Source organism: Bidens hawaiensis, unplaced genomic scaffold (genome assembly GCF_021521415.1).
Source record: "Bidens hawaiensis isolate Kalapana, Puna unplaced genomic scaffold, B.hawaiensis_p1.1 tig00003430_1, whole genome shotgun sequence".
Taxonomy (NCBI): Eukaryota; Viridiplantae; Streptophyta; class Magnoliopsida; order Asterales; family Asteraceae; genus Bidens; species Bidens hawaiensis.
In genome coordinates, this window is record NW_027491191.1 from 1,289,468 (window position 1) to 1,304,437 (window position 14,970).

A 14,970-nucleotide genomic window follows, 5' to 3' on the forward strand; every position below is an offset into this window, starting at 1 on the left:
GGAAGGATTGATCGTTCAGAATAAAAGGGCAATTCCGAACTATCTGATTAACTATCATGGTTTTACCGTTAGCGACTTCTACGGTATAAGGTTCTATGGTTTCACTAATTGGAAGGTTTGCTATCGATAGGAACTTAACGGAGACAAAACTTCTATCGGCGCTCGTATCAAATAATACAGAAGCGTAATGATCAGAGACGAGAAATGTACCTGTCACTACGCTGGGGTCCTGGCGTGCTTCGTTCGCCCCCATCACAAATGCTCGGCCTCTCGCCGGATTGGACGACGATGCCTGACCCATGGTTTGCCTCCCATTTCCTCCCTGGTTCAGTTTCGGACAGTTTCTCTTGAAGTGATCCGTGCTGCCGCATTCAAAGCAAGCACGGCTGGTGGTCATCATTTGGTTTCCTTGTGGGTATTGTTGTCGGGCTGGTTGGGTCCTAAATGGCTGCGCACGGATAGGTTGCGGTTGTCGGTTCAGATTGTTCAGGTTTGCCCTACAACTCGGTGCGTAGTGCCCATTCCTGCCACACCGGTGGCACACTACCTCCTTGCACACGCCACCATGCAGGCAAACGCATTTCCCACACTTAGGGAACGCCCCTTTCTGCGATTCCTGCCTTCCGCCTGAACTAGTCATGGCGTAGTTCTGGGCAGCGGGCCTAGCACGTTTACTTTGCTGCTTCTCCTGGATCCTATTGTCATATGTACCTCGCTTTCCCCCAGCAGACTCTCCTGCCACTTTCAGTGACCCACTCCTCACGAAATCGTATGTGACGATACCAGCTTGCGTCACCGCAGCCTCAAACATCTTGTGTCCCCCAGAGTTGACTATACTCCTTACTATTGGAGTTAGTCCCCATATATAACGCTCAACCCTCTTTGACTCTGGAGTGACCAACCATGGCACCAATCGTGACAACTCATTAAATCGGTTCGTATAACCCAAGTGGTCTGCCCCTTGCATCTCCAGGTTCCACAATTCGTTTTCTAACTTCTGCAGTTCGTTTTTCGGGCAGAAATGTTCCAGTACAAGGGCCTTGAGTTCTGCCCAGGTCATGCGGTTTGTCGCTGCCTGACCGTGAGTTTGCACTATTGTGTTCCACCATGTCAAGGCATGGTCCGTGAACGTGCAGGTAGCATACTTAACAACGAAATCCTCAGGGCAGTTGCTGATGTTCACAACAGCCTCTATTTTCTCAATCCACTTAACCAACCCATTTGGTCCCTCAGACCCGCTAAATTCTAGGGGCTTGCACAACATAAAATCTTTGATTGAACATCCCTTTGTTGCAGGAGTCGGTTCAGTACGATTTGTTTCTACACTAGGTATTGGGCCATTACTGTCTGTAATGACCACCCTAGGCGGTGCGTCATTACTCGGAATCGGGTTACCGTTCGGTGGAGGGTTCACATTTTGTTCCCCATCACTATTGGTGGTCGTTTGATTGCTCGCAGGGGCTGGATTGGTCGTATTATTAATACTGGCGGCGATGCGCGATACTATATCCGGTATCGCCGCCTCTAACTGCCGAGCAATCAGACGGTCCACATCCACTTCCGACATTTGAGCTGACCGTTTTGGTGCCATTCTACACAACATTAAGAAAAATACATATAATTAATACAAATTCCAATCTCGATACACAACACACATTCCATTCATTAATAAACATCAGTACATATTACATAAACATCAGTACACATTACATTTCTACCATCATCACATAGATTAAGTTTTTATACATCGGCATCATTTCGACATAACCCGCTATGGGTCAGTGCTTGAATGATACACCAAAAGTATCTACAATGACATCCCCAAAAAAGGCTCCCTATGGGCTAGTGGCTGTACTATAACTACCCAAGATTCACTCTATGTTAGCATCGCCACTAACTGCTTACACAGAGTATCAAAAAGCGGACCCTGACTACTACCCCCCTAACACAACTAAACATGGAGGTATACCAACCACACCAACACTGCCACCATCACCACCAACACCGCCATCAAACCCTGGATCCGTGTCTCCATCCGGTTTATCATCCACTGGGAGTATGCGTCATCCCTCCTCAGCTGAGCGATCGCATACTGGCTGTCCAGTATGCAGTCCGCCAAGTGATTCCTCCTCTGGATACCCACCGTTAAGGAGACGGTGTGCTCAACCATCTGCTCGGTGAGCACTCGGAGCCATGCAGCCTCAGAGGAGGGACGCTCATCCCTCTCCGGCCTAGGGATACCCCACACGGGTGGAGGCACAGGCTCGGGCTGGGGGCGGGAGGACTCGCCCCTGTGGAAGGTAGGTCTGGGTGGGGGAGAGGTAGGTGGGACATAGGGAACACTGATCCGCGCCGTGAGGCGGGGTCCAGGTCTGGGAGGGGTAGGGGTGGCCTGTGGTGCGGGTGGGGTGGGGGATCTGGCAACCCTAGTAGGGAAGGACAGGCTAGCACTCCTACGGCTAGTCTCACTAGGCTCAGTGCTGGATACTAGGCGTAAGCTCCTAGAGTCCCCGGAACTGGTCTCCTCCGGGTCCTCCTCCACTGACAAACTTCGTGATCTCGACATCCTTACCTGTACACAAGTTAGCAAACATATAGTTCCTTCCATAATGTAAATCATAATTAAATTAATATACACACACTTATACAACCTTGTCACATAAAAATATTATCATATACTTACACATATGTTGCCGATTTTACCTATTAATGTTCCCCGTGACTTCCCCTGAATTCCCTCGTGCGGACAAGTCTGTTATTATGTTCCGGACCACAATAACTCACTTGTCCATCCAAGTTCATCCAGATCTCGTCAATATAATTTATTAGTTGATATTTAGATCCTATAATACTTGAGCTACTGGTTATATTTTAGGTATCTTTTAAAGACATCCTAATTCTTTATAACCAATGGCTCTGATACCAAGTTCTGTAACACCCCGTAACCGCAGCGAAAACGTAAACGGGATGCAACAGACACGTCTGATATCAACAGCATTGCTTATAAAGAAGACACCATAACATTAATTTACATCATATTACATTGTTCCGAGTTTAGTTACCGTCTAAGCGTTAACACATAAGTTTTACCAACTGTACATTAACATATTTAATACAAAAAGATCATAAAACTTCCACAAAAGCACGCACCTTCAAGCATGTAGCACTTATTCCAGTTTGGGAGTACCTAGAAAGCATGTAAAGAAAACGGGTTAACTACAAATAGTTGGTGAGTTTCACTAATTTAAACAACAGTGACAAATTATTATAATAATCATATATTAGCGATGTAATTATGCTGAGCCCACAAGTGAAACCTCTAACTATCCACATACAACCCCGTGGCATACTCCGCCCACGAACCTGCCCCAAACCGCTATGCCTAACATTACATAGCAAAATAAATAACAACAAAATAGACATGTGCAACTGGCTGGGAAACATCAGCAAATCCATGCCGGACCAGTTGGGTTTGTTAGACCAATAATACTATCCACACTCTACCGGCTTTCGGTTAATCACTCGTGTTCCGGGGCCTTAGAATGTTAGCAACTCAGACAATTACCATCTTACTACATTTCCGTACGATTCCCGTACAATAAAATATATATAAATACACGCAAATCCATGCGTTCAGTATGTACTTAAACATTTCAGTAGAAACATGCTTCCGCCCCGAAAAGATATTTAAAAACAATTCAGAAAAAGGGGCTCGTGAAACTCACCTTATCGCAACAAGTAGGTATCACAGTACACCAGCTATTAGCCCGGATCTGTATTACGATCCCTAAGTTCGTTACTATACAATCACTATTAATATAACTTTAACCCAGAAACACTTCTCCGGACTCAGATTGTGATATCGTTTAGAGTTTAACAGTCAAAATTACTATTAGTTTGTATTCCTCGTTTTGCGTGCCTAGCACGGTTATCCGTTTTTACGTTTCAAAAATGAGTTTGGTCACACACGACCCGAAAATAGTGGTTGAATGATAATTTAATTAAGTTGTGAAATTAGAGCTTGGTTTAGACGCCCCGATTGGTCGCGGGACCCGTTTCCGTCTTTAGTGTACCGGAAACTGTTAAATCGGTTAAAATTACTCAAATCATCCGAATTATTTTCGGATGATTTATTTTTACTTGTTTAACTCAGTTATATGAAAATAGTACTTTTTTTAGGGTTTTTATACACCAGTCAGCTCGCTTAGGCGAACTTTACCGGTTTACGCGTTTTAAGCCTTAAAAGTTTGTTTTTATCTTCTTTTTAGCACAAATAATTATCCGTTTAATCTCGGATCTTGAAATTTTGCACAAATCACTTTTTGACAGTGGGAATTTTATAAAAATATTTCCAGAATTAATTTTTATATTTAAAATTTATTTATCTATTTTTAAACACCATTTAAACACTAAATATGTCGTAAATACCAAACGACCTTAGAAAAATCCCAAATTTTTCCTGGATGAGACCTGCCATCTCCATAGTCCCCTGTAATTTTTCCAGAACCAATATCCTTTTTTATATGCCATTTTCACTAAAACCGAGCTAGAAAACCCTAGAACTCGTTTAACCAAAAAGCCTACTTAGACTTATCCAAATGACCTAAAGATTTGTGTGTGACTTATACATGTTATAAAAAGCTTATCTCGAATTTTTCAGAATTTATCATGATATTTAAGTATTTTTCACCATTTTTAGCCAAAACCGAGCATTAAATTCACCAAATATTCATCCTTTATCCAAAATTTACCAAATTTTTACAGAACTCATATTTTCATATATCTAACATCTCTGTAAAATTTCATGACCTAACTCTAAACGCATCACAATCTGTCCAAATCACAAACATTATACAAAAACCGAACTACCTTGTGTTTCTGGCTTCAAATCGCAAGGATCTCGCTTTCTAGCCTTTGCTAACAACTAGATACAACACCTACAAGCACAATAACACCACACCAAGCAAGTTACACCCACAATCAAGCCATTTCTTTCATGGTTTCGGTTATGATTTAAAAACAAAGATTTAACCGTAAAAATTCGTTTTTGGTTCGTTTAACTCATTTCTTGGACCAAGATCCCTTGTATAACCCGTATTCATCACTTGATCATGCAAGAATCGGTTTTCATCTTTGAAACCTCATTTTCTTGCAAACAAACTCAAGAAACGAAGATGAACACGTAAATAACACGATTTTTACCTCGGTTTTCTTGCTAAACCTTTGGAATTTTGGATCTTAAAGTGGAAGGAGTTGATGAATGTTGAGAGGTTTGATGAGAAAAAAGAAAATAATAAGGGAAAGAGGACCTTGAGTCCGATCGGCAATAAGGGAGGGGTGGGGTGGGACCCACCTTTCCATTTCTAGCCAAATATTCGGATATTGGAAATCCGGATAATGTTTTGGATAATCTGGTTCAGTTCGTTTTTCAGTTAAATGTTTAATTTAACTTAAAACGAGGGTAAAACGGTCGTTTTCGGCTTAAAAATGAAATTTATATAAAACCAATTTAAAACTTTAAAAAAACTTAAACCATGACTTTCATTAACTTAAAACATCATATTATTAATAATTGCGCATCTTTTTCTGCTTGATCGATCGTCTCTTGCTCGGTTTGGTATTAAAGGTTTCGTTTAACGTACCGACGTATCATTAAATCGAAAATTCTTTTTCTGTGCTTTAATTCACTTATCCTGAAGCTTTAATACTTCGTAAACATCACTAAATATCATATATCTCGTCTATAATATATCCTCGATTCGTTCGGGCTTCAATAACCGTTAATCGGTTAATCGTATTTCCAATACGATTAACTGTATAATCAAGTATAATCCGTAATGTGAATCATACATACTCGTATAAACGCATTATAATTCATATATTCATTATTAAATAACACGTAAATAGCATATACCGGCTAGGGTATACCTGAATTTGCCGGAATCGTTACAATATTATTTATTATATTATAATATAACTTATATGTTAAACATGGATGAAGGAAGCCAAAGAAGATGATGGAAAAGGAAAGAAGATGATGGAGAAAGTAGGCTCATATGTGAGAAGGAAAAAGTTTGGTTAAAATTATTAAAAATGACCTACTTGTAGTTTAAATATTTTTTTGAAAAAAATTCACAGTTATTTTCAAAACGATCATGTATAGGACTTTAATATTCATTAAAATTAGTAATTTATATATATATATATTAAGCATGACGGATGGGCAATCTACGTAATTTCACAATTCAAGGACAAGGACATAAATGACTTTTCACAATTGGGCAAAAAAAATTAATTTATCAAGACATGAATTCATTGTTAAAACATTTTGTACAAGTTGATAAAGCTTCACGTTTTGTTAAATTACTTTATACTCCTTTGGCATTTATCATTCATTCAAGTGAGGATGGTGATGGGTCATGACATTTAATCTTTATATTAATATAATAATAATTTTCATTCAAGTGAGGATGGTCATGGGTCATGACATTTAATCTTTAATAATAATTTCATTATTAATTCTCCATTTTTAAGAGGTTAAATTAATTGTTATCATTCATCCTATTCCGTTTCAATTCAAAGAGGTGGAGCGAAACCTTCCATCCTTTAAAGTCTATAAATATCACCAAACAAATCACTTCTACAAATCAATTTCACAAACCTTAGAATCAGTTATGTTGTATTGATACAACCCACAACTCCTCTCCGACAGCAGCACCGGCACAACCTAATTACGCCTACAATTATTTCTACTTGTGTTGATCAACCTCTTAACTTTATTTAGGTGCATGTTCCAAAGTCCGTTGCCATTGCTAAATGACATGTCGGTCGGGGAAGGTTAAAAAATGAAAGGGAATGCAAGTTTTTTTTATGTTGGCCACTTATCTTACGTTTCACATCTGTCACCATTCTAGGGTGTACACATAGGATGCCACCTCAACGCCATGTCACCCATTACCTTTCTTAAGCATGCCAAGTCAGCATTTAACCTATATTTAACCCATTAACCCATTTAAGCTTATGTTCTCACGGATCTTGGATATCCATTTAACTCATTAACCCGTAAATTCAAATACTATATTTTAGTCTAATTTCGTCTGCTGCCACTATTCAGAAACCCTAATTGCCGCTTTAAGCCTCTTATTTCCGGTTATTCTTTCCGATGCAAGGTAAACTTATATAAATTAATTTCCGGCAACCTTATTATTTTATCCGGTTATTCTTTCTTCTAAGCTTTTTATGTTTATTTTCATTCTTAACTGATTTTAAAAAAATCAGTTTAGGTTGTAAATCATAAACGGGCATGAAGGTGATATGTGGATGTTTTACGTTTTTCCGGTAACTGTTGCCGGTTATTTTTTACTGTCATGTATAACAATGATTTTTTATATTTGTTGGAATACTTCATTTAACTTTGTTAATCAAAATCTGAGATTTCATGGTTAACAACGGTATTTGTTATTTACCGGTGAGACATTCAACATTAATATTCTACTTTATAATTTCATGTTAATGTCAAGACTAATAGATGTTCATTTCGCTTTTCCGGTATACCATGGTCATTCGGACAATATCGTTTTTCCGGTAACACCTTTTAATTTCCCGTCTTATATAAATTAATTTCCGGCAACCTTATTATTTTTTCCGTTTATTCTTTTTTCTATGCTTTTTATGTTTATTTTCATTGTTAACTGATTTAAAAAAATCAGTTTAGGTTGTAAATCATAAACGGGCATGAAGGTGATATGTGGACATTTTTACCTTTTTCCGATAACTGTTGTCGGTTATTTTTTTCTATCATGTTTATAACAATGAATTTTTTATATTTGTTGGAATCATTTAACTTTGTTAATCAAAATCTGAGATTTCATGGTTAACAACGATATTTGTTATTTACCGGTAAGACATTCAATATTAATATTCTACTTTATAATTTCAGGTTAATGTCAAGACTAATAGATGCTCCTTTCGCTTTTCCGGTATACCATGGTTATTCGGACAATATCGTTTTTCCGGTAACACCTTTTAAATTTTCCCTCTTTTAATTATTGTTTAAAAGTCCATAATAAAAATATTAATTCTCGGTTTTATTATTTCTGGTTATTGTTCGACTCATCTATACTAATATCGCTATTGATTAAGGCTTCAGTATCTGTATTTTTATTATTTATTCATGTATATATTTACTTTTAATTTTCAATATTCATGTATTTCAATATTTCAATTTCATATATTTTAGTTAAAAGTTAATAGTATTTGTTTTCCTTTTTGTTAATAAATTACACCATTAACCATTCCATTAATTATAATTATTTAGTTTGACTTTCCTAATTTGTGGACATAACCAAATTCGGTGTTATACATTGACTTTCCTCAATTAAGTATTTTTTAATTTTTGTTTGGTTAATACAATTAATTTCATTTATATTTATAAACAATGACTTTCCTTAATTTAAAAAGAAAATCGATTTTACAATTATAATTCATATTTTCCCTCATTTACTATTTGATCATATCAATTCTAATTTTAAAATAACATTTAGACATATATGGAACTTTATCACTACCATATAATAAAATTCTTAAAATTAGTTAATCATAATTTACATAATAATAAATTATCTAAAATTAAATGTTCATAATCTATAAATAATGATACATAATTCGGAGTAACAACTTTACTAATTTACATTTACATTGTAAATCAAGTTATAGAATTTATCTATGGTATCTCTATACATTTTTTGTATATGATTTGAATTATAATTTTGTTTTATAATAAATCTCCATATTAATTGTTTTACTAACATGTTTCCTTTGAATTTCGTTTAATATACGATCAAAAAGTCTCTCGTTTCCTATTTAACAGGTTTTCTTTAATTCTGGTGAGTCAATATTGATTCAAATGACATTAATTCTAGTTCTAAATGTTTCAACTTGTATTATTCAAATGACATATTATTTTGACAATCCCTTAACTAATTAATGTTACATATATTTTGTTTTATTTAAACAATATATGTGACAAATATATTTTCTAACACTAAAAATATTTTAGTCCAAATCAAATATATTAATGTTTCAGATTATTTTATAACACTAAAAATATTTTATTGGGAGAACAATATAATTCGCAATTAGTCAAAATCAAGTTGAAACTTTTATATGATGTCCAAATCAATTTGTCTAAAAATATTTCTTTTGATAATGATAATTGACATCATAACGAATATATTATATGATGTCCAGAATTATAATTCTCAGTTATTCCAAATGACTGTCTTGTGTTTAAATTTTTAGAGAAACCGTATGTGTCTAAATCCTACGGTTCTGATGTTACTCGTGTGTTCATCAATGATAGTATTTCTGAGATTGAAGATTATAAGACACGGTAATATTATTAATATATCTCCAGATTTGTTTATTTAATAATTATTTTCTTTGCATTTTTAACTCCTTATATATTTGTTTTGCAGTTTGTTTGAATTTTTGGACTTCAATGTTGATGGTGCTGTTCGTAGGCCGATTCCTGTAAAATTTAGGTCTGCTCTTGATGAAGAGTTTCTGATGGCTGCATCATTTTTAAACATTTGTGAAATTTGCACTATATTGCAGGTCCTTTTTAATAATAACATCTAATTATAATTTATAGTATACCTTTTATGTTTATATTTAGTTTGTGTTAGCATTAAGATTGTATTAACGGTATTAGAATTTTAATTATTTGGTATTAGTGATTACTTTTAATATGTCTGTCTCTCTTATATTATAGTTTCAATATACTTTGATTTGTAATTACCAAATTGATTTTTTTTTTTGTTTCTGGTTATAAACGTAGGTTATAAAATTGATTTATTTTCATTTGACCTCAACATAAGTAGCTACATATTTTAGATATCACCCATTCATTATGATATACATTAACTTTTTGGTTTAATACTTAATAACGTTCCATGGTTTGTTTATATTTTTCAGGTGGTTAAGGTGGATGATTTTCTTTTGGACGGAAATTTTCAAGGTCGTCATGTTCAAGTCATGTTAATATCTAATGATTTAATGTGTTTGATAAGACAATGAATTATTTGTTTCTATTAGGTTATTATGAAGACAATGGTTTGGTGTACTTCTTTTTGGGGATGTTTTTGAATGTTTATATATCGTTATATATTATTATATTTTTAATGTTTATATATCGTTATATATTATTATATTGTAAGGTATTTTATATACATTTTGTTATATATCTAATATCAACCCGCGTGTAACACGGGTACTATCCTAGTGTTTTATAAAACAAAAATGTTGTTTTTTTTATTAGGGTTGAAAGCTTGTGTGGAAGCTAGACGTGTTGCAAATGAAGAACCATATGAAGTTGGGTTACATACACATGGTTGTTCTTGTGGCCCCGAAGCAGGGAGGTTAATATTTCTAAATAATGTAAGTTTATTATTATTATTATTATTATTATTATTGTAACATCCCGAAATTTCTAAAATAATATTAATTATATTATTTATCGTCAGTGAGGAAGTTTACTCGGGTTAGCGGGGAAATAATAAATAAAGTAGGAGTTAGTATGGGTCGGACTAGTGTTGGGTAATGGATATGGGTTATGGACTTGGGTTAATAAGGAAGGAAGATGGACCATGGGCTCAAGCCCATGATCCATAATATATAAACCTTAAATTCCCATTTTCCATTCATTTCACACATATTTCATACACCACCAAAACACACACTTAGCTCTCTCTCATCCTACTCTCTCTCTCTAAGCCGAAACCAAGAAGAAGAAGAAGAAGGAGAACCGATTTCCGACCCGAGGTAATGATAGTATGATATTGTTTGAACTCAAACCCGTGAGTTTTGGTCGCAAAACGACGACCCGACACCATTAAACCGTTAAAGTCACGAGATCCGGGTGGAATCGGGTATAAACCGAACCTAAGATGAGATTAGGGATCACCCTAGCTCAGGTCTGGATCAAAAGGGACGAACGGTGAAAACGGTGGTGAAATAAGTGAGATCTCGCTTTTCCGGCAAGATCCCGTTTTTCCGGCAAGTTCGGCGCCGTAAAGGCGGCGCCGGAGGTTAAGTCACATCAGGGAATGTTCTGATGTAACATATGACAATTGACGAACCCTAACCCTAATTTGTTACGGAAATCTAACGAATTAGCCGTAAATCGTTAAGTGAAGGATAACCAGTTCGTTACGGCAATTCGTTAGGGTGGGATGACGAACCAGGCCATGTTAGCTGATTCGTTACTCGTCCATTCGCTATGATCAGGTGACGAATCAGGCCGTGACCAGATGATGAATTGGCTCACCAATTCGTTAAACAAGATAACGAATTAACTAAGCAGTTCGTTACAGTGAGATAACGAATGGACCCTCTTTCGTTAGAAGGTTCATTCGTTATAAAAGATCAGTTCGTTTAAGGGTTCAGTTCGCTATGAAGTTTAATTCGTTAACCAAACCATACGAATGAGGTCCAATTCATTATGATGACCAGTTCGTTGTAAGGTCCACTTCGTTATGAGGATTGGTTCGTTATATAGTCCAATTCGTTAAGGGCTAGATAACGAACTAGAAGTTTGGCAGAATGACAGAACAGGCCCTGGACTTAGAAAAGAATGAGATAATTACACGTTAGCGCTTGGACTTTGATAATATATGAAAGATACCTATAAGGATTAGCGAGTAACGACTAAGTAACCCGGTAATGATTCAAGGAAGTAAAACCGGCTTAGACGCGTAAGACTAATTAAGTAACAATGAGAATGGCTGGAGTAGTATTTGATATATTTATTGATTAAACAGTTAGCCATGCACAGCCAAAGAAAGGAGTAACCATTAACGGAAGAAGTAACTGAGTTAAGGTGAGTTTCTAGCCCCACTTCCTTGTTATGTTTTCGGGGCTGTGTGCATTCTCGATGTGATAGTTAATACACTTACCTTGAATGGTAAGTGTATGCCAAGTATGATATATGTGATAGATACGAATGATTGTTTGACGATACGTGAACGATCATCGGATATTGCACGTACCGTTAGGTTATAAATAAAGATATGGATATTGTATGTAATGTAAGGATGATTGCTTGTCGATAAGTGAACGATCTTCGGATATTGCATGTATTGCCAAGACTAGTGATAATTGTCTCCTTATATGGTTGTTAAATGATAACTTATATATAGAGTTCCCTCTACGGATAATATATAGAGTGTTCCTTAAATGGAAAGCATAGTGTTCCTTTAATGGAAAGCTCAGTGTTCCTTTGATGGAAAGCTTAGTGTTCCTTTAATGGAAAGCCCAGTGTTCCTTTGATGGAAAGCATAGTGTTCCTTCTATGGAAGTATATAGGATGTTCCTTCTATGGAGATTATATATATATAGAGTGTCCTTCTATGGAGATTATAAATAGTAGGGGTAATAGTAATAGTTCTTTTAATAGATATTATGTGGCGTTCCTCTTATGGATATTTATACAAGGTTAAGATATGTATATATGTAAGATATGTGTATGTATTGTATGTCGCCTGATTAACTTGAACTCACTCAGCGTAGCTGACTTTTAGTATGCACGCAGGTGAATATGATTAAAGAGCTAGCATGAGGTTGGCACATGGCATGGATCGAACGGCTGGCATTTGAGGATGGAAGAAATGACGTTTTAATTTGATGATTTATGTTGTGGTTTTAAAGAAAAGATAAATGACTTGTAATAAACGGTTAAAGTTTTATATTCCGCGAAAGTTTTAATAAACTCTGATTTGTAGAACTGTGTTTATGAGTAAATCCGACGTTAAAGTGAGGCACCGGGAATGGGGCCTTACAAGTTGGTATCAGAGCAAAGTTCGAGAGATTTAAGCATCCTACATGCTTAGACTCGAATAGAGAATGAGATTTTAGTAAGAAAAGAAATAAGATGCCAGTTCAAGATAGCCATGTGTCACTCAAGCAAGCTCAGTGACGGTAAAGTATGTTAAATAATGTATAAAGATATTCGCTTAATTGTTAAAGGAGGGATATATGCAGGTTAGGAATAGGATTTCTTGATTGTTGAATGATTAACTGTTTAAAAGTAGAAACTAGCACAAGTGAAATCACGAAGGGAAGAATATAGAACCTGAGGAGTAATGCAAATAGTTGATTACACTTGATCAACGTCATTAACTACTTACCTTACGAATCATGTGCTAAATAATTTCTCGAGTGATGACGTTTGTGTTTTCCTCTTCCAGAGTACCAATGGCTGAAGTAAGAGAGATTGTTGGCACTGGAGGTCGCATTGGGTGTCGAGGCAGGCCTCGTATGGCCCGACAACCCTCGGTAGAAACAGCTTCCAACACCGGAGACGAGGGGAGCGCAACTAGAGGAAATCCGATCAACAACGAAGGATATCAACTTGACCCTGTTGTTCAAGCCGCCATTGCTCAAGCGGTAGCAGCTGCCATGAAGAACTCGAATCCTGATAAGTCTACTGGAAGCCATGCAAGAACTGCTGAGAAATCAGGGGAGAATGGTAAGAAAGATGATGAGAGGGAGAAGGGTGACTCGAACGAAGACTATTCTGTGAAAGTTGATGACAGGAAGGGAGGCCAGGTGGGTGCAACTATAAGTCCTTCAAAGGATGTGACCCGCCAAAGCTGACTGGTCTGGGAGACGCAATCGCTACCCTTCAATGGATAACCGCCATGGATAAAATTATCCGCATTAGCGAATGCCGTCCCGACCAAGTCGTGGGCTATGCTACTCAATCATTCGGTGAAGAAGCAATGTACTGGTGGGAGACGGTCGAACAGAGGAAGGGTCAGGAAAAGATTAAGGCGATGAGATGGAATGATCTAAAGGAGTTGGTGATGAAGAGGTTCTGCGCTGATACCGAAGTTGAAAGAGTGGAGATGAAGTTTCTGAACTTGAAATCGGGAAAGATGACACAACGGGAGTATACTACTGAATTCAACCGCATGTCTAGGTTGATACCTGACATGGTGAACACCGAAGCTAAGAGGATCAAGTGTTACGTAAGAGGACTTCCACGGAATGTTCGCACTTTGGTTAAGGCTAGTAAACCCGCAACATACGACTCGGCCGTGGAATTGGCCGAGATGATTTATGAGGACCTTGCCATCCGTGAAAAGGCGGGGACTGAACCAAAGAGAAAGAATCCAACCCCAAAACCAAATGAAGCTGATGAGGAGGATCCATGTAAGAAGAAGGCAAGACAGGAGGAGTTCACTATTTGTGAAAAATGTGGAAGGAAGCACCCGGGAGAGTGCAGGATGGGATTAAGTGTTTGCTACAGGTGTGGAAGAGCGGGACATTTCTCTTGGGAGTGCAACGATCATCATAGGTGTCACAACTGTGGAGGGGGTGGACATCTAGCAAGGGATTGCAAGAAGCCGAAGGAAGGACATGAAGCAGAGAAGAATGCTTGAGGATTAACAGTTTCCTCATTATGTTTTGAAGGACCGTTTAAGAAGGCTAGTTACTAGCCATAAGTTTTAATTTATGTTTGATGTATGAATGACTTAACGCGTGTTTTTATGTGTATATTTTAAAAGTTTAGACCAATGTTTATTAATTATGATATGAATTGCCTTGGATGCGTGTTGGTTATGATAAATAGTGTGTTGTGTTAGAACGTCATCTTAGGCGTTAGAATTATTAAATAAAACGAGGTTCCTAGGGAAGACGAGACGAGACTTGGTATATCGAGGGCCTCATAGACAAGCTACCTTAATAGCTAAAACACATGATCACCGCTCGATGACTGCAAGTCAGGAGTAAGAAGGATAAAGCAAAGGCGATTCAATAAAGTGTGCGAATATAAGAAGTGTTCTATTTTACAAGTGATAAGTTAGGTTTCGGGGACGAAACCTCTTTAAGGGGGGAATACTTGTAACATCCCGAAATTTCTAAAATAATATTAATTCTATTATTTATCGTCAGTGAGGAAGTTTACTC